The following is a 20,315-nucleotide window of genomic DNA, read 5'->3' as shown; positions in this document are numbered from 1 at the left end:
GAAGATAAAGCATGAATCGAAAGTGATATAAGGGTAAAGCCATAAAGAAGAATAAGATAAGACAGAATATAGATATATAACATAAGTAAATAGCCTTTAGTTGCGACCTGCAAAGTTTAGGTCGGCTAGGGTACAGAATAAAAGTAGTTTGATAACAATATCTCCTATCTCTGCCAATAGAATACATAAAGACCTCTATAGGCAAGTTTCCAAAAGGATCAAATATATAACATAAGTTTTTTAAAACAAAAGTGGTGAGAATCTAAACAAAATAAAGCCGAAGTCTAATGATCTTTGCCATCTCCCAGATGAAGCACAACTCATTGCTGAGTACCTGGACCTGCATCCGAAAAACAAGAGATATATATGGAATGAGAACTCCAGACCCATGAGTTCCCAGTATGGTAAAAGTGTCAAATAAATACAATACACTATAATAAGAACTCACTAAGCATCTTAATCTTCCTTTCATCACTTGTTCACCCTAGATTCTCGCTAATCCATAAAGTAGGCAACTATCCTAGTGGGTACTAAGTCTAATTCAATTTTTCATCTTCCTTAACTTTCCAAACTCTCTAACTCCCAAATTAGAATAGAACCAGTACTAACTAACTTGACTCAATGATTCTATATCAATCATCTCATATCTCCACCTAGAGTAAGTAAAATCACTCCACTACGTCAGCCCAGGGAGCTCAAATAATCTCATTCACTATTTATCATTTTAAATTAATCATATCATCATTTTATTTCATCAAGGACAGCCCTTAGCGTCAACCAACATTAGCATGAGGGACCTCTCAGTTGAACAAACACAAGCAATACAGATAAATAATACACAAGTAAGTCAATTAAGGCAAGTAGCATTTATTCATATAACACATTCAATAAGGCAAATTAATACAATTTTAACAAACCCAAACAAATCAAACATATGAAAATGATGTATGCCTTCCTATGGCTGATAATATCATCTGTCGGTTATACAACCAACTCGACATGTCTGAAGTAAATGGAATCACTCCACTGCATCTACCCAGACAGGTTTATCTGGCAAGTGGAATCACTCCGCGGCAATAAGAGGCAAGTAGAATCACTCTACTGCGGCAAGTGGAATCACTCCACTGCAAAATAATGGCAAACAGAATCACTCCGCTGTAGCAAGTAGAATCACTCTATTACAAATAATTTATTTTCAAATTCATTCCCTTCATATCTCCATCATAATTAATCATTTATCACTGCTTAACATCATAATCAATCTCATCATACCTTAATCACATCTATTCATTCTCATCCCTCAATATCATAACCATTTATCATTCATCATCACATTACCCTTTATCACTTCACCAACACATCTCTTAAGTCCTCACTTCCAACTCCTCTATCCTCAATTACACTGGCTCTAGACACTTATCGGCATTTATAAAAGTTTAAAATGCTAAAAGAATAGTTAAAAAGCTCAAAAGATACATTTTTGTAAAATCAGAGGGTTGTCCATACGCATGCCATTGCGTGTGTACGCATGAGTTGCATTTCGGGAATGTTGCATACGCGACCCTCCTTCCGCGTACGCGAGCTTCAAAAACAGCGAGCTTGGCTTGCGTCTGCGTACGCGAACCTTGAAATCTTAGCCTCCCGCGTACGCATGTATCCCTCTGCATACGCGGGACTACCGGGCAGCGCCCAAGTTTCGCATTGTGTGTACCTCCGCGTACGCGAGCTATACTAGAGTTACAAAATGCTGATATGCTGTAAAAACTAGTTTTCAACCCAATTTTCAAAACTTCATAACTTTTTCTACAAAATTCCTTTTTTAACTATTCTTGAACCGTTGAAAAGATCAATAAATGAGTTTTCATAAAAATTTAATCTTGAAAGTTTTCCAACTCCAAGGGCCGAGTTACAACCTGTCCAAATTGGTAAAAAATCTATTTTTACCCAAAAACACACATTTTCTAATCCTTCTAATTGTTCACAAGCCAAAATCATTTACATTCAACAATTTTACCACAAACTAATTCATTTTACATTCTTACACTCAACTAAATTCAAACCTACTTCATTTACTTATTTCAACTCAAATGTCATCGATTTCACATCTCAAACCTCAATTCCTAATATCCTATCAGATCATTCCAACTTTTCACACAATCATTATCAAATTCCATTCAATTTCAAACATTATTCACACAATACGTTCATTCACTTACCATTCTTACCTCTTCTGGCTTCCGGTCCAAAATACATGACCTCTGGCCCAATATTTATCAATTTAATACATATATAACTCATAATTACATAATTCACTACTCAACACAAATTACAATAACAAATCAATTATGCATGATCATGTTATTCTCATCCAAATCATCAATTATCATGTATCATTTACACATATCAAATCCATCTAAAAATACAATTCAAACTTAATTTTAGGGATATCTAGCCTAGAAATCCTTATCACACCACATAGTACTTAAATAAAACTTAAACTGTACCTCTTGGAAGTCAAATTTATGCTCTCAACTTGTGAAATCTCACCAAGTCTCAGCTCCAAGCTCTATGCAACCGTTCCACAAGCAATTCCAAGTTCTAAAAGTGTACCCAATACTCTAATACACACATTACATACATACATCAACTTAGGGCTAATAAAATCTCATAAATTACAAGAGTTAGAGGGTTCCTTACTTAACCCACAAAATTTGGGATGAAACTCACCATTAACTCATACTAGAGCACCACTAAATAACCAAAATCACAATATCTCAACATACACTTAACCAAAAATGCGAATTGAAGGGAAAAACATATAACACCCTACTACACAGAACTTTATGCTTAAGCCGTAGAACAGAAGTAGTGTGGTGTTATGAACCTCTAAGATAAAATATATACATATAATAGTGGAAAAAATATCATATACTAGGAGTCTTGAAAGACGGGTAAAATAAAATCACAAAATATAAAGCGCAATGCTTGGGAAATGGAATAACTTGCATGCTACGAAACCTAATGATCATAGCTATGATAAAGTAAAAGATTGGATAGATAGCCAAGAAAACAGAATAACTAGCTCCTGACTCAGCTCGCGAAGCCAAGGCTGGCCGGAGAATATTTACATACGTATATAAGTATCCCAAAATACCCAAAATACAGAAATAAAACCTTAAATATCCTTAAACCTCTAAGAGGGACAAAATAAACAAGTTTCTTGTAGAGAAAGCTAAGTACATATATACATAAACTAATAATCAAAAGAACCCAGGGACCACTCTACTTCAGGGATCCAGACGCCTAGCAAGGTGCCTCTCGACCTGCATCTGAAAATAACAACACTATATGGGGTGAGAACCGGAGGTTCTCAGCATGGTAAAGGTGCCACACATATAATATATATGGTCTTAGGAATGCTAGAGACAATCCTAGAACGCCAACACTCAAATTATAAAGCTTAGATTCTATACAGAAGCCATAAAAATGGTAGGTGTTCTATGAAATTCTAAACTTATCTACTTAAACTTAACTTTATCACTGAACCGATCCACCTTTCCTCCACTCCTCCATCACCAATGATTTAGCAGAGACAAACAACCAAACAATTTCAAGCACAAGCAAAAAGAAGGTAGTGCAGGTAGCAAATATAACAATTAGCATATTATATATTCAGTTAGGTAATCCCAAGTACTACATAAAAGACAAAACAAATAGAATGCACATGATGTATGCCTGTCCTATGGCTGATGAGGCTCGTCTGTCGGTTATCCAGCCAACTCGACAAGTCCAAAAATCTTAGATTGTCCCTCGTCGCGCATCCCCATGAGTCCATGCATAGATTTTCTCATTCATTCATAATTCATACATTCATTCATTCATTTATATCTCACCCAATGGGGGATATCCATTCCCGGAAATTTATACGTGCCCGGTCACCCTTACGACATAGGATCAACAGAGTATCGAGTTTCAACCTAGAACACATGGTGGCAAGCCACGGTTCTGTTATCCAGGAAAACTCGTATCTCAAATATCATTAAATTCATAAGCCGCATAATAGTCAAAACCATTCACATTCATCATATAATCATTCATATTAGCCATAACAACATATATTCATTTAGCTTTCACATCATTCTCTTACATTTCATCATGTTTACCCTTTTCTTCATTCTCAAGTTACCTCAATTTCCTGGCTTCAACTAATTACTAAGATTACTAATAAGATCTAGGGTTAAAAGGATAAAAATAGAGGTTTAAAAGTTCGAAACCATGTTTGAATCACAAAAATACAGGTGCTAAAAAAACAGAGTGTTTGTGGACGCACACAAGTGTGCGTGCGCACAATTTGTGAAAGGAAGTACGTGTGCGTGTGCACGAATGTGTGCATGCGTGCACCAACCAGAAACTACTTAGTGTGCGTGCGCCTGACAAATGCGAGTGCTACCAGCAGTAAGCATACCCCTATGTGTGCGTACACACCATGGCGTGCGTACACATGTTTTCTGTAAAACACAAGGTATGCGTGTGCACAAAGGCTGGCGTACACACAAATGAAATCGTTGCTACTGCTGGGTGCATGCGCACATCAATGTGCATATGCACACACCAGAAATTCTGATCATGCTGTACTTAAAAAATTTCAGTTTGTTTTGCACCAGATTTCCAACGTCCATAACTTCCTCTACAGAATTCAGTTTTCCGCAAAATTTATACTGTTCTCAAGCTTATAAAACCCTATTTGATTTGAAACAAATCTCATCTTCATCCAAAATTTGAAGTTCAAGTTATGGACTACAAAAGTTCATGAAAATCAAGTTTTCGTTCAAAACCTCAAACCTCCATTTTCTTTAAAATTCAACTTACCCTCTTTATATCCATCAACACAACCTATTTATATCAATACTACAACAACCACCATAATAAATCATACCTCAAATCAACAATAACATACATACACTTCCCAAATGCATCAATCAAAATTATAACTCACCAATTCTAGGCTCATATGCTCATGTACTCAAGTCATTAGTTATCAATTCATCAAATCACCAACTAATCAACAAGCACCAAAATCAACACAACATCACTTTACCATTACCACAATAATCCTTCCATAACTACCATAACCTAATTCCACAATATCATATATCAACCATACAAATATATCAACAAATTTGTCATCCACCTATCCAAGATATTCATATATTCTTTCAATAAGTTCATAGTCATAAATTCATCAATTCACATCCTGTTATCATCATCCATAACAATAACCCAATACACAACTCATAGTACAATTCAACAACAAGGATACTAAACATTAAACGTTTCTTTACATTCCAACTTATCCTAGGGTCGTCTAGCCTAAGTTTTCACACGACATTATATATTAAATATGCGAAACCTAAACCATACCTTGGCCAATTTCCACGTATTTATCTAAGGTAACCCACAAGGCAAAGTTGTAAGCTTCAACCACCAAAAATCCAGCAACTAGAACTCTCACCAAGCTTCCAATTAAGCTTCCAACATATCCAATTGCCTCATATCACATATTTACATGCACCTAACTTAATTATCACAACATATTCCCAAAATTCAATACCCAAAACACAACATTAAAGAATTAAATAGAGTTCTAGGATTCTCATCTTACCAACGGAAGAATTGGGACAAGACTCGGCACGTCCGCTAAGTCAATTTGATCCTAAACACCAAAATTTAAAAATTTCAACATTTTTACTCATGAAGTTTTGAAACTGAAACTGAGAAATTGAGGAAGAAAACATAACTTTCTTACCTTACAATGTACCGGGCTTTGTAGAGCTCAACTCCACGGTTGCGTGGCCGCAAACGGTGCGGTGCGGCGATCAGAGATCCGGATAAAAAATTACATAGATTTGAATGAAATCAAGGGTTTTGGAACTCAAGGTGTTCTTCCCCTTGTTTGGATTGCTTCCAGCATGTTTTGCATGCAGAAATGGGAAGAAGGAGCTTTAGCTCATTTTATTTAATGAGCTAGTTGGGCCCACGGGCTCGGTTTGGGTCCGATTCGACTAGTTCGGTCCGTTCGGTCCAATTTTGAACCAAATTCTTTGAAATTAGTGTCAAAATTTTCGTTTTAATTCGCTCTATCTTATTTTAAAATAAAATTTATATTTCTAATTTATTTTAATAAAATTTAATTTATTGATTAATTATTTGCTTATGGGGTTTACAAAACAAAAAATGGGAAGACAGCTTAGAAATACTCACCACAATACCTAGATAGAATTGAAGAGGAAGAGGAGAATGATGTGTGGCTGCAAACGGCTCATCAATCAGAATATCGGAGAGATAGTTATGGTGGCTTGAAGTTTCAAGGAGGCTAGGGTTTCTCCCTTCTTCCCTCTCCTCTCTATTTTCGGATCTCTCTCATAAATGGGGTAGTATGGTGGCTGAAAGTGTGTTTAGTGATGTTATATATATGTGGGCTTGGGTCCACCTAGGCCCAATTCATTCGGTTTAGCCCGTTTGGCCCAACTTTGGGGCAAAACCTTTAAAATTAGTGTTTTAATGTGTGTTTTAATTATTTTTACCATCTCAATTATAATTTTAAAATTTCTAACCTTTCTCACTCACAATTAATTTTCTCAACTGCAGTACTGGACAGATATCAACCGATACTACCGGTCAAATTTTTAGTGCACATTTTTACGTAAAAACCTATGTTTCTGCAAAAAAATCTACTGATTTCAAATATCATATTTAAATTGTCAAATTTTGATTGATAAATTTTCTAAATGTTTTCACCTATATTTAACTAATTACTTAATTAATAACGGTTCAACCGGGTTTTACAGTGTACACGAATCATCGGTATCAAGTTGGTCAGACCTAATACCATGAGAGATGTTACAGTCGACTAATAGCATTAATCAATAGACAATCATGCATATAAAATCCAAACTCTTGTCATTAGAACAAGTCTTATTGCATGAAAGAAACTCAGAGTATGCAATGATGCATAGTCCGTCCACTCCCAAGGCTTTACAGGAAGGACTGTTCAGATACCATAATGTAACGATCCAACTTCAAGCACGTCATGATCATACCAAAAGTAAGGTGTTCTGACCAGTTTTCCTTTATTATCTATTTAATATTGAGCCTTTATGACATTAACACGTTTTCAGTTTTAGGAAAAAGCTAGTAAATTTTGTTTTATTCATTAATAATCATTCAATAAAGATTTTCAATCAATAATAATCACATACTTACTAGTAATACATTATAGTTAATCAATGAACAACATATACAAGCCCACCCCTCTGAAATAAAAGCTTCAACTAACATGGCAAGGAAAAATAAATTCTAGCAACAACTCAACTTGCAAAAAACTCTTTTATGCTTCCACATCTTCACATCTATAGCTGAAAGGGTTGGAAAGAGAGGGTAAGAACTGAGGAGTCTTTAGTAGGGTTGCGGTTAGAAGTTAAATTCATTTTACTATTATAGCTGGTGAGAATTTTGAATGTCCACAACAAAACTGGCAAGTGCATCGAGTCGATCCCATGAAGATTGATAGACTAAGCAACAATGGTCGAGTGAATCACTTAGTCAGGCAAGCAGCAAGTGGTGTTTTAGGGTCTAAAAGCATTAAACATTGATTCAGAAAGTAAGAAAGCAAATACTATGACTAGTGTGAAATATATGGGAAAAGATAGTTAAGGAATCAGAGATGTTTATTTTTCTGGATTAAGTTTTCTTACCAACTAATTTAACTCATGCAAGATTTATTTCATGGAAAACCGTCAATGACTAAACCCTAATGTCTTAGTAATTTAGTCTCCTCTAACCTAGATAACCACCAATGTTTTGGTCACTTAATTTTGATTAGAGGGTTAAGTTCAATTCTAGTTTATAGCCACAAAAACCCTAATTACCCAGATATAAAAGGATTATATGTCATGTATCCTATTAAGTCCAAGTAATTAGCAATTTAGGAGGAATTTACTTTCAAGGTATTTTTCAAGTGAGATAACTCTTCCAAGAATCACAAGAACGCATATAGAATAAGGGTTATTCTTCCGATCTACCCAGATTCATAAGATGAAAAATGAAAGTAATCCTTGAAACTGAATCAATACATTAATTAAAATAGAAAAATAATAGTCTTAATCCATAAAAATAAATAGAGCTCCTAACCTTAACCGAGGAGGTTTAGTGGCTCATGTTTCAGAGAGAAAACTAGGGTTCAGAATACATTGGCCATAGTCATAAGTCTCACCTTAAGGGAAGCCACCACTCATATCATAAGAAATATATTGAGAATTAATGACTAAGGCTTGCATTCCACTCAAGTGTTGTGTAAGAGCATTGATTTGCTTAGACATAACCTTGTTCTGGGAAAGAATAGCATCCAAGGTATCCGACTCCATGATTCCCTTCTTCACTGAGGTCCTTTCAAAAGAGTATAAATATTGGTTATTAGCAATTATCTCAATCAACTCGATGGCCTCATCAGGGATCTTCATGTGAAGTGACCCTCCTGCAGAATTATCCATGGACATCCTGGTGGTCTCAAAAACTCTGTCATAGAATATCTGCAACTGAATCCAGTCTGAAAATATATTAGGAGGACACTTCCTAAGCATCAGTTTGTACCTTTCTCAGGCTTCATAGAGAGACTCTCCCTTTCTCTTCCTAAAGGTTTGAACATCTATCTTCAGCTTAGTCAGCCTCTGAGGAGGAAAGAATTTGGTTAGAAACCTGTTGATCACCTTATCCAAATTGTCTAAACTCTCCTTGGGCTGAGTATCAAGTCACTGTTTAGCTCAGTCCCTTACAGCAAAGGGGAAGAGAAGTAGCTTGTAGATCTCAGGATTCACTCCATTAGTCTTGATAGTATCACAGATCTGTAGAAAATTAGATATGAACAGGTTGGGATCTTCCTGTGGGAGTCTGTGAAACTGACAATTTTGCTGCACTAAAGAGATCAATTGAAGCTTTAGCTTAAAGTTGTTTATAGCAACAGGAGGTACAACAATGCTATTCCCATAGAAATTTAGGGTAGGAGTAGTATAAGAGCTAAGGGTTCTCCTTGGTTGCCCATTTGCATTTTGATTAACAATATTTGCATTAACTGCATTATTGTTGTTGTTGTTGAGCTCCATAGTGGACTTTTCAACTTCTTTCTGAGGGTTATCCCTGAGATTTTCAGCAGCTCTATAAGCTCTGGGCTGCTGCAAATGTCTTCTTGTAGTCCTCTCAATCTCAAGGTCAAAGTCTAGAAGGGGTTATTTGTCCTTGTTCCTGCTCATAAGCAGACATAAAACAAAAAAATGGGATTCTCTATGTCAGAGTGCAGAGCATTTCCAGTGAGGTATCCTATGTAATAGAAATTAAATGAATAATTAACACTAAAATTTTGAAAATTAATGAAGAAAAATCACCCCCAAAAAATCGAAAATAATGAGAGGATAAATTAGGAAAAATAAAATAAGATTACTAAGGGAACACCAAACTTAAATTCAGAAATTATAAAATTTTTTAACTAAAATAAAACCAAGATTTCAAAAATTTAAAGAGCAAATCCAAATAAAAACTAAAAACTAAAAACACCTAATTTAAGAAATCAGATAACAGTTAGTTGTCAATCACAGTCAATCTCTGGCAATGGCGCCAAAAACTTGGTGCGGATTTCACATGTCCACAATTGAACCGGCAAGTAATACCTCAGGTGAGTGAGGGTCGATCCCACGAGGATTGATAGACTGAGCAACAATGTTCGAATGAATCATTTATTTAGGCAAGCAGAAAGTGGTGTTTTGGGGTTTAAAAGCATTAAACAATGATTCAGAAAGTAGGAAAGCAAACAGTATGTCTGGTGTGAAATATATGGGAGAAGGCAGTCAAGGTATCGAAGATGTTTATTCTTCTGGATTAAGTTTTTTTTACCAACTAATTTAATCATGCAAGATTAAATTTCATGGCAAACCGTCAATGACTAAACCCTAATGTCTTAGTGATTTAGTCTCGTCTAACCTAGTTAACTGCCAATGTCTTGGTTACTTAATTTTAATTAGAGGGTTAAGTTCAATTCTAGTTTATAGCCACAGAAACCCTAATTACCCGGATATAAAAGGATTATATGTCACGTATCCCGTTAAGTCCAAGTAATTAGCAATTTAGGAGGAATTTATTTTCAAGTTGTTGTTCAAGTGAGATAACTCTTTCAAGAATCACAAGAACGCATATAGAATAAGGGTTATTCTTTTGATCTACCCAGATTCATAAGATAAAGAACAAAAATAATCATTGAAAATGAATCAATACATTAATTAAAATAGAAAAATAATAGTCTTAATCCATCGAAATAAACAGAGCTCCTAACCTTAATCGAGGAGGTTTAGCGGCTCATGCTTCAGAGAGAAAACTAGGGTTTAAAAAAATATGAAAGTGCGGAAGTGAGAAGATCACCCTTGATACGAATTTGATAAATCAATATCCACCGGCAAGTGCACCAGGTCGTAATCAAGTAATAACTCACTAAGAGTGAGGTCAATCCTACGAGGATTGAGAGATTAATCAACTTCAATCAATTGGTCATTCTAGTCAAACAATCAAATTAATATTATTTTAGTGATCATTAAAAATCTTGACAGTAAAATAAATGACTAGAATGTAAATAAAAAGGAATAAAATGATTGAAAATAAAGAGCAAAAAAGTAAATAGCTAGAAACTTAAAGTGAAAAAACTTAAATTGCTTAAATGTAAATACGGGAAGAGTGAATAACAAGGTAATTAAATTGTGGACATGTAAAGGAATTAAGAACAATGAACATTAAAGAGAATAGTTAATTAGGAAGGAAAGTTGTAGCAAGCAATCAGGAAGGAAATTAAAAAGAGGTAGGAAAATGATTATGAATTAAAATCATTAGGGATTGGAGATGCTAGATCTTCCTAAATCAATGAACTTCTCTTTTCTCTTGTTCAAGTAATGTTAGATCTCTGGCAGATTATAAGTAACTGGGTTTCAATTCCTTGGTAACTCAATTTCTCTAGACATGATCAAATGCCAATTCCTTGATCCAATGCTCATGAAAAGAGGTCAAGCTTGAATTCTAATCCCAAGTCACACAAATCCTAAGATCTCAATTTCGGAGTGATTAAATGTCACATATCAAGCTCTGAATCAAAATCAAATTCATTGTGAAAAGAGAGTTTCAAATTGAATTACTATGATCCCTTTTCCAAGGCTCACATAGAATTCTAATAGATCCAATTTCTCTTCTGATTGAATTGGATCTTTGAAGATCGAAAACTCTCTCTTAGATAAACAAAGATCGAATCAAGAAGAGAAGAAGATAAACATTAATTTATTTCAATTCAACAGAGCTCCTTCCCTTAATGAATGAGGGGTTTAATGACTCATTGCTTTATTACACAAAAGCTAAAACTGGAAAAAGTCAGAACTCGAAAATAAACTAAAAGTGAAGTACAAGCAAAAGCAAAAAGTGAAGTAAGATAAAGCTTCCAAAAGTCCCCTTTTCAGTTTTAACCTTCCCCCATTTATACTATTTTTCTACTCTTTAAGTGCCTTCGAAATCTGCTTTGAGAATGGGCTTTGCTGGGATTTGGACTATATGCACTTCTTCTCAGGCTTGGGCGTTATTTGCCCTTAACGCTCCCTTTTGCTGGCTTTGCCAATGCTTAGGACTTCATTCCTAGCATTGGTTGGATTGGGCGCCCTTGAAGTGGGCGTTATTGCTTGTACACACGTGTGTACGCATGTTCACTCATGCGTACGCACAGTTGCAAAAACTCCCACTATGCGTACGCATACTAGGTCGTGTGTACGCACGATTGCAAAATATTCAAGCCCAAGTATCGCAGGCACTATCTCAAGGTGGTGCCAGTTTAGTTGGGTGTTGCCAACACCAGCATCCACCTTCCAGGGTAATCTTGGCATTATTCAAGGTGGCGCTAGTTTTGTTGGGTGTGGCCAACTCCCAAAATGCCTTTCTAGGGAAGCTTTATGTGGTGTGCGCGTTGTTTGAAGATAACTCCATTTGTAGCTCAAGTTGCCAACGCCAGAACACACTCGCAAGGGCCTCTCATTATGCATGGGCATTTTTTTGAGATAACTCCAGTTAAAGTTCAAGTTGCCAATGCCACACTCCTAAAGTGTTTCATGGTTAGATGTTGTTCCAGGATAACTCCTCTTATGATGGGCGTTGCCAACCCCAGGACGTTAGCTCCAGGAGTTGCTTGGCGTTGTTCCAAGATCACTCCTCTTGTTTCTCAAGTTGCCAATGCCAGGGTGTCCTTATCAGGATTGCTTTTTTGTGCATTGCGGTTGTTCCAAGATGGTGCCAGCATAACTAGGCATTGCCAACGCCTGCATGCATCCATAATTGGCGTTCTTTGAAGTACGCCCCCTATATTGGGCGTTGCCAATGCCCTGCTTCTTTGGGGTTGGTGTTCCTTGAGGCAACGTCCTTTTTAGTGGTCGTTGCTAACGCTCTAAGTTAGCTTCCATAATTGGCGTAAGTTTGCTTTCTCGTTTAGAATAGTTTTAGTTTAGTGACCAAATTTCTAAAAATTTGATTAAGAATTTTTAAAAACTAGCTATAGATTTGCTACAAAATGTGATAGATTTGTGATCATAGTAGTAGACAACTTGCAATGAGTTAGGTTCAGAATATTTCTTGCTGATTAGCATCAATTAGGCATTCCATTTTGTCTATAAAAATTTACTTGAATTTAGCAATGAGTCTGTTGCAATAGAGTTTATTGCTAATTATCAACTACATTTTATTCTATTTCTCCTATGAAATTAGCTTTTAATATAATGATAGATTTATAACTATCTATTCGATTGTTAAAAAAATTCTGATGAATTAACGACTATTGTATTTGTCTCACTAATTTGTGACTTATAATTAGTGAGAAATGTATTGGTTGCTAGTCGGTAGTTAATCTGTTATAAATTATATTTTGCGTTAGATTAGCGATAATTTTTTTATTATTTTTGTGGTAGTTAATCGGCCTTATTCTTGTAGTGGGACGAAGATAATAGAATTATAATGGAGGTGTGGTGGTGGTAGTATATGTGTTGGACATAGAATTAGATGTTGGAAAAAGAGTGAGATGTTGATAGGATAAAGGAGTTGTGAATTTTTTTTTATTTTTATCAAAAAAAAATTTAGTCCAAAAACTAATATTTGGATAAAATAGGATCATTTTAAAAATAATTGTAACAATAGGGATGATTTTGAAAAAAAAAATTGTTAAAAATAATTTTAATTTTAGGTATAAATTTGAAGATCAAGAGAGTACTTAATCCAATTAAAAGTAAAGTATTGCAAACCTTTCTTTGCATATATATATCAAAGTTTTATGAGCCAATTTGTTTTAGTCAAATATTAAAAAGCATATCTAAAATAAAACTACTAAAAATCTAAAACTGAAAAAAAAACTTTTAAAAATAAAATGAAGTAAAACCAATTAAAGGTCCAGTAGCGAAGTTTGAAGAGAATTTTTAGAGGGCGAATAGAAAAATTTTAACATAAAAAATATATAATGACATTCATATTAAAATAAAATTTATAAAAAAATTATTTTAAAATTTGTCAGAAATATGACAAAAATAAATAGTTTTGTAAGTAAAAATAATTTTAAAATAATATTCTTTGAATGTTGAGTGATTTAAAATTTTTAATAATTTTTTAATATAAACAACTAAATTATTATAAAAAAATATCTTTGAAATTAACTTCAAAATAATTAATTTATTGTTGTTTTTTATGGAGGTCTTTATCTTTTTTTTTTCTTTTTAGGAAGTAATTTTGAGAATATGTAAAGATTTTGTTGGTTTTTAATTAATTAATTATTGTTATTTATTTGAAAAAAAAAATATATTGAGTGTATGAAAAAGTAATGATATAACACGAGATAATAGAGTATGAGCTTGGTAGAAAATTTAATGAAAATGAAAAAAGTAAAACTTGAATAGAGAATACCTAAGTTTCTAAAAAAAATTTTTCAACCGAAATTAAACTGATCATATTACATGAAACATCTAGTACTAATAGTTTTATAAAAAAAATTGGAGACCATAGCTTTTCATTACCAATACAAAGATCCGACCCTAGCAGTAACAGTAGTTGATGATGGTAGGAAGCCGTGGCTAGAAGTGAATAGTGGGAGACAGATGAAATTGTGGTGTTATAGAATGAGAAGAGGGGTAAGAAGGAATAAAATGATGATTTATAAAAATAAGAAAATAATAATTTCTAACCACAAAAGATTTAAATGTTTATAAATTTACCCATAAAAAAATAAAATTGACCTTATATCCATAAAAAATAGATTTCAATTTTCAGGTAACAAAACTACCTAACCCCTAAAAAATAATTTAAATTTTTTAAACTACCTTTTTTAACCTAACTTAACCAAATTTCAACTATAATCTAATTTTACCATATCCCCCTCTCCAACATTTTACCATCACCCCCACCCAATCCCACAACCTTTCTTCTTCCTCTTTTACTGCCATCGCAACACCCACTTCTGACACCACTATTAATGAGTTCTATTAAGTCCATTTTTTATTATCGGTATGTCAAAAACAGTTGATCTAATAACTACGTTCTCTTTTTTCACTATATGCAATGTCCATTGTTATTCCACTCTCTTTATTTTTCATCTTTATTTATTTTTTCTTCTTCTTCTTAAATTGTTTATGAAAAATAAGTGCAAGGCAACAATAATACCAAACAATCTTCTTTTAGAATAGAGAAAGGGAGAGAATTCTTCTGTAAAAAATTGCTTATAAAAAATAAGTGTAAAGTGTATGACTCATAACTTTTGAAAAGATTTATTTTAAATTAATTTTAAATAATATATTTAATTACAATTTTAATTTCAGAAACTATTTTATTGAAAATAATTAAAGACAATTTTAATTAATTGGATTTAAAATAAATTAAAGTTTTTATTCAAATTCTATAATTATAGATTATTTTTCTTTTTACAATTTAAAGTTTTTTAGAAATCCAAAAATAATGAGGTTTGGCTATTTAAATTAGAATTTTATCTAATTTTATAGTTATTTGAGTTATTCTCTGTATTTAAATTATAAAGTTAGTAGTTGTCAAACAATAAGAATTTTATATGACTTAATTTAAATACTTTATATTTTTATAATTCATTACTTTAAGTTTTAGGGAAAAAGAAAATTAAGTATATTACTATGTATTTTCAATTAGAGAAATTGATTGAGAATCAATTAGTATTTTATACCACAAATAATAATTTTTAAAATAATTTTAGAGATTAAATTAGATTTTCAAATTAATACTCTATACTCTAATTTTATTAAAATTACATTACTCAAATTAAATAAAAAATCACCAATTCAATACACAAACCCTAACCCTAATTTTTGACATAACACACTCCCTCACACACACTCACCAAAACCCTAGCCGCTCTTACCCCTTACCCAGCAGCAGAACAAAAGAACAGAAAGGGAAAAGAGAAGAGGAGGAGAACCAGAAAGGGAAAAGAAGAGGAAGGGACGGAGGTGGCGCCGATGAGTGTCTCGTGTCGCTGCCAGGAAGTCAGAACCGGGGAGAGAGAGAGGGGAAGTTCGTGATGGGAGATAGAGAGAGAGAGAGAGTAGCACCGAGAAGGAGAGGTCGCCGCCACCGTCTAGCCCGCGCCGCCGTCATGAAGAAGTCCAGAATCGAGGGGGAGAGAGAGAGCCGTGAGAGGAGAATGAGGCGTCGCCGTCCCGTGGAGCCTGCGTCGCTATCATCACCGTCGAGGTTTTCATCGTCGCTGGTGCACGGAATTGTGATACATAACTCTGATACAACTAACCAGCAAGTGCACTGGGTCATCCAAGTAATACCTTACGTGAGTAAGGGTTGATCCCACGGAGATTGTCGGCTTGAAGCAAGCTATGATCATCTTGTAAATCTCAGTCAAGCGGATTCAAATGGTTATGAGGTTTTGATAATCAAAAGATAAATAAAGCAGAAAATAAGATAGGGATACTTATGTAATTCATTGGTGGGAATTTCAGATAAGCATATGGAGATGCTTTGTTGCTCCTGAACTTCTGCTTTCATATTTCCTTCATCCAATCATTCATACTCCTTTCCATGGCAAGCTGTATGTTGGGGGATCACCGTTGCTAATGGCTACCGTCCGTCCTCTCAGTGAAAATGGTCCGGCTACGGGTTACGTAGGACTAATCATCTGTCGGTTCTCACTTGTGTTGGAATAAGATCCAATGATCCTTTTGTGCACTGTCACTGCGCCCAACAGTCATGAGTTTGAAACTCGTCACAGTCATCCCATCCCAGATCCTACTCGGAATACCACAGACAAGGTTTAGACTTTCTGGATCTCAAGAATGCTGCCATTAGGTTCTAGCTTATACCACGAAGACTCTGATTTCACGGAATTGAAAGGATCTATTGTCAGGAAAGGCAATCATGTGTCGTAAATCAGGAACCCAAGAGATACACACTCAAGCTCTCGCAGATAGAACGAAAGTGGTTGTCAGGCACGCGTTCATAAGGGAGGATGATGATAAGTGTCACGGATCATCACATCCATCAGGTTGATGTACGAGTGAATATCTTAGAATAAGAATAAGCGTGAATTGAATAGAAAAGTAATAGTACTTTGCATTGATTCATGAGGAACAGCAAAGCTCCACATCTTAATCCATGAGGTGTAGAAACTCCACCATTGAAAATACAAAAGTGATGAAGGTCCAGGCATGGCCGAATGGCCAGCCCCCAGAATGTGATCAAGAGATCAAAAGTGATCCAAAGATAGTCTCAAAAATGATTAAAAGATGTGAATACAATAGTAAAAATTCCTATTTATACTAAACTAGTTACTAGAGTTTACAGAAATAAGTAGATAGTGCAGAAATCCACTTCCGGGGCCCACTTGGTGTGTGCTTGGGTTGAGAATTGAAGCTTTCACGTGCATAGGCTTTTCTTGGAGTTAAACGCCAATTTTAGTGTCAGTTTGGATGTTTTACTCCAGCTTTGGTGCCAGTTCTAGCGTTTTACGCCAGAAAAGGGGTTTTTGACCGGCGTTTTGACACCAGTTTGGGCCATCAAATATCGGGAAAAGTATAGATTATTACACATTGATGGAAAGCCCAAGATGTGTACTTTTCAACGCAATTGAGAGCGCACCAATTGGGCTTCTGTAGCTCTAGAAAATCTATTTCGCGTACAGGAGGGTCAGAATCCAACAGCATCTGCAGTCCTTTTTCAGCCTCTGAATCAGATTTTTGCTCAGATTCCTCAATTTCATCCAAAAAATACCTGAAATTACAGAAAAACACACAAATTCATAGTTAAGTCCAGAAATTTGAATTTTTCATAAAAACTAATAAAAATATAATAAAAACTAACTAAAACATACTAAAAACTATGTAAAAATAATGTCAAAAAGCGTATAAATTATCCACTCATCACAACACCAAACTTAAATTGTTGCTTGTCCCTAAGCAACTAAAAATAAAATAAGATAAAAAGAAGAGAATAAACTATAAAACCCAAAATATCAATGAAGCTTAGTTCCAATTAGATGAGCGGGGCTAGTAGCTTTTTGCTTCTGAATAGTTTCGGTATCTCACTTTATCCTGTGAAGTTCAGAATGATTGGCATCTATAGGAACTCAGAATTAAGATAGTGTTATTGACTTTCCTAATTTAGCATGTTGATTCTTGAACACAGCTACTTTATGAGTCTTGGCCGTGGCCCTAAGCACTTTGTTTTCCAGTATTACCACCAGATACATAAATGCCATAGACACAAAACTGGGTGCATCTTTTCAGATTGTGACTCAGCTTTGCTAAAGTCCCCAGTTAGAGGTGTCCACAGTTCTTGAGCACACTCTTTTTGCTTTAGATCACGACTTTAACCACTCAGTCTCAAGCTTTTCACTTGGACTTTCATGCCACAAGCACATGGTTAGGGACAGCTTGATTAGCCACTTAGGCTACGATTTTATTCCTTTGGGCCCTCCTATCCATTAATGCTCAAAGCCTTGGATTCTTTTTACCCTTGCCTTTTGGTTTAAAGGGCTATTGGCTTTCTCTGCTTGCTTTTTCTTTTTTTTCTCTTTTTTTCTTTCTTTTTCTTTATTTTTTGCCATTTTTTTTGCAAGCTTTTTCTTTTTCATTGCTTTTTCTTGCTTCAAGAATCAAATTTATGATTTTTCAGATCATCAATAACATTTCTCTTTTTTTTCATCATTCTTTCAAGAGCCAACAAATTTAACATTCATAAACTTCACTATAAAAAATATGCACTGTTCAAGCATTCATTCAGAAAACAAAAAGTATTGCCACCACATCAAAATAATTAAACTAATTTCAAGATAAAATTTGAAATTCATGTACTTCTTGTTCTTTTGTAATTAGGAATATTTTTCATTTAAGAAAGGTGAAGGATTCATGGAATTATTAATAGCTTTAAGACATAGACACTAGACACTAATGATCATGTAATGAAGCTAAAACATAGTCAAATATGAAGCATAAAAATAAAAAAAATAGAAAAATAAGAACAAGGAAATTAAAGAACGGGTCCACCTTAGTCATGGCGGCTAGTTCTTCTTTTTGAAGATCTTATGGAGTGCTTAAACTCCTCAATGTCTCTTCCTTGCCTTTGTTGCTCCTCCCTCATGGCTCTTTGGTCCTCTCTAATTTCATGGAGGATAATGGAATGCTCTTGGTGCTCCATCCTTAGTTGCTCCATGTTGCAACTCAAATCTCCTAAGGAGGTGTTGAGTTGCTCCCAATAGTTGTGTGGAGGAAAATGTATCCCTTGAGGTATCTCAGGGACTTTTTGATGAGAAACTTCCTCATGCACTTGTTAAGGTCCATGAGTGGGCTCTCTTGTTTGCTCCATCCTGTTTTTGGTGATGGGCTTGTCCTCTTCAATGAGGGTGTCTTCCTCTATGACAATTCCAGCTAAATTGCATAGGTGACAAATGAGATGAGAAAATGCTAACCTTGCCAAAGTGGAGGGCTTGTCAGCCACCTTGTATAGTTCTAGAGGTATGATCTCATGAACTTCCACTTCCTCTCCAATCATGATGCTATGGATCATGATAGCCCGATCCACAGTTACTTTGGACCGGTTGCTCTTAGGAATAATAGAGCGTTGGATGAATTCTAACCATCCTCAAGCCATGGGTTTGAGGTCAAGCCTTCTTAGTTGAACCGGCTTGCCTTTGGAGTCTTTCTTCTATTGGGCTCCTTCCACACAGATATCTATGAGGACTTAGTCCAACCTTTGATCAAAGTTGACCCTTCTTGTGAAAGGATGAAGATCTCCTTGCATAATTAGCAAGTTGAACGCCAATCTCACATTTTCCAGACTGAAATCTAAGTATTTTTCCCGAACCATTGTGAGCCAATTCTTTGGGTTCGGGTTCATACTTTGATAATGATTCCCATTGATCCATGCATTAGCATAGAACTCTTGAACCATTAAGGTTCCGACTTGTTGAATGGGATTGGTGAGAGCTTCCCATCCTCTTCTCCTAATCTCATGTCGGATCTCCGGATATTCGCTCCTTTTGAGCTTGAAGGAGACCTCGGGGATCACCTTTTTCTTAGCCACAACTTCATAGAAGTGGTCTTGATGGACCTTTGAGATGAATCTCTCCATCTTCCATGACTCGGAGGTAGAAGCAATTGCCTTCCTTTTCCTCTTTCTTGAGGTTTTTCCGGCCCTAGGTGCCATTAGTAGTTATGGAAAATTAAAGAGCAAGGCTTTTTCCACACCAAACTTAAGAAGTTTGCTTGTCCTCGAGCAAAAGAAGAAGGAAGAGAGTAGAAGAAGAAGAGAAGTGGGAGATGGAGGCTTGAGAGGGTTCGGCCAAGGGGGTTTTGAGTGTATGTGATGTGTAAGAATGAAGGAGTAAGGAGGGGTATTTATAGGGTAAGAGAGGGAGTTGGTTCGTGTGAGAAGGGGTGCGTTTGGGACGGAAATGGTTTGATTTTGAGTGGGTGGGGGTAGGTGGGTTGTATGATGGGTTTTTGGGAATTAGGGGATGGATGTGAGTGGTAAAGAGAATATGGGGAAGAGAGTAAGATTTGATAGGTGAGTGGTATTTTGGGTAGAGTGTTATAAAGAGGTGTAAAGAGGAGAGAGAGTGAGGTAGTGTAGATGGGGATCCTGTGGGATCCACAGATCCTGAGGTGTCAAAGATTTTGCATCCCTGCACCTTGCTGGCGTTAAACGCCTCTCTGTGTGCCTTTCTGGCGTTTAAACGCCAG

The sequence above is a fragment of the Arachis hypogaea genome, chromosome 1, assembly GCF_003086295.3.
Source record: "Arachis hypogaea cultivar Tifrunner chromosome 1, arahy.Tifrunner.gnm2.J5K5, whole genome shotgun sequence".
Lineage (NCBI taxonomy): Eukaryota > Viridiplantae > Streptophyta > Magnoliopsida > Fabales > Fabaceae > Arachis > Arachis hypogaea.
This window is presented reverse-complemented; position numbering follows the sequence as displayed.